Source organism: Nanorana parkeri, unplaced genomic scaffold (genome assembly GCF_000935625.1).
Source record: "Nanorana parkeri isolate BGI_ZX_2015 unplaced genomic scaffold, ASM93562v1 scaffold3736, whole genome shotgun sequence".
Taxonomy (NCBI): domain Eukaryota; kingdom Metazoa; phylum Chordata; class Amphibia; order Anura; family Dicroglossidae; genus Nanorana; species Nanorana parkeri.
In genome coordinates, this window is record NW_017310004.1 from 10,378 (window position 1) to 12,403 (window position 2,026).

Below are 2,026 nucleotides of genomic sequence, written 5' to 3' on the forward strand. Positions count from 1 at the left end.
CCACCGGTCCGAAAAGTGTTCAGCAGCCGCCATCGGTCCAGGCCGGCGGATATGTATCCGCGGTCTAACCCAAAAACATCCTTTTCCGACAAATAAGCATTTTCGTGGTTATCCGTGGTAACCAAACCCGTACAGTTTGTCATGTCATAAGATTCCCCCATGTCACCCTTATCCGTGTCACAGTCTGGCAACACGGTATCTGTGGGGGAGCCACGCCCCCTGGGAGCGTTCCGCTTCCCCGATAACTTCACGCTTCCTCTTTTTCTACTGCCAACCGCGCCAACGGCTGTCCCTCCTTATGGACGCCCAACACATCGTTTTTAACCCTGTCCTGGGTCTCGGGACAACATTTCTGCTGCATCCTCAGCGTCACGTGACTCATCCACCTGGTGAATGGTATCAGCTGCCACGGCACGCGCCTTCTTCTACCAGCCGATCCTTCTGACGCGGCAGAAATATTGTGCGTCACGTCGCTGTCTAACACCGCGTTCGTTTTCCCGTTGTTGGGGAGGGCAATTTCGGGGGAAATTTTCAGACGTCCATACAGAGCCCCCGACATTTCCCTTGTTGAGAGGTCACGGAGTCATGGAGCCTCAGCTGAATGGACGGCGCTCAGTGCAGAGGCTTCCCATTCATTCACAAACTGGAGGTGGTGAATATGTACTACCGTCCAGTCATGAATGGGGAGGAGCCTCTATAGTGAGCGCTACTACCCATTCAGAAAGTCATGAATGAACAGGAAGTGATGTAAAGCACTTCCTGTTCATTCATAACTGGGGACACAGTGTATTTCTTCTCGGATCCCCGCCCATACAGGCGGGGGAGAGCAGCGGGGATCCGAGAAGCTGCAGTCTGTGCAAGCCTCATTTGCATATATAGCGTTTGCATTTCTCAGAACGCACGGCACGGAAACGTTAAATTTATACAAGTGCTCGGACTCGGCTCATTGGTGGTTATTACCGTAGCGGTAAACGTGCAGAATCCGCCCCCGGAACCGCGCTTGGACTGTTTTACGTGACGCGTGAATTTGTGCTGCGCGGTTCCCCGCCATTGTCTGAACGATGCTCATTATTTGTTATGTTTGGAGCGGCTCGGCGTGTATTTGGCTGCAGCGGGTGAATGTATTTGCAGGTACCGGGTGACATCATCGCATACGCGCGTGACGCCATCGCGCATGTGCGTGATGATGTCACGCGCGGTACAGCTGTTAACTGCCATGAAGCCGGCTTCCCGGGCCAATCAGAATGCCGGGCGCTGCGTCATTACACGGCGCCCCGGCTTCTTGATTGGCCAGCTTTCCGAACCAATCAGGAAGCCGGGCAGCGCATCATTTGCAGGTACCGGGTGACATCATCGCATACGCGCGTGCCGCCATCGCGCATGTGTGTGATGACGTCACGCGCGGTACCGCTGTTAACTGCCATGAAGCCGGCTTCCCGGCCAATCAGAATGCCGGGCGCTGCGTCATTACACGGCGCCCCGGCTTCTTGATTGGCCAGCTTTCCGAACCAATCAGGAAGCCGGGCAGCGCATCATTTGCAGGTACCGGGTGACATCATCGCATACGCGCGTGCCGCCATCGCGCATGTGTGTGATGACGTCACGCGCGGTACCGCTGTTAACTGCCATGAAGCCGGCTTCCCGGCCAATCAGAATGCCGGGCGCTGCGTCATTACACGGCGCCCCGGCTTCTTGATTGGCCAGCTTTCCGAACCAATCAGGAAGCCGGGCAGCGCATCATTTGCAGTACCGGGTGACATCATCGCATACGCGCGTGCCGCCATCGCGCATGTGCGTGATGACGTCATGCGCGGTACCGCTGTTAACTGCCATGCAGCCGGCTTCCCGGGCCAATCAGAATGCCGGGCGCTGCGTCATTACACGCTGTCCGGCTTCCTGATTGGCCGGGAAGTCGGCTCCAGGCTCTCTCATCACAAGTGACGAGAGAGCCTGGAGCCGTTTCCCGGTCAATCGCGAAACCGGGCAGCGTGTAATGACGCGCTGCCCGGCTTCCTGATACCGGAAG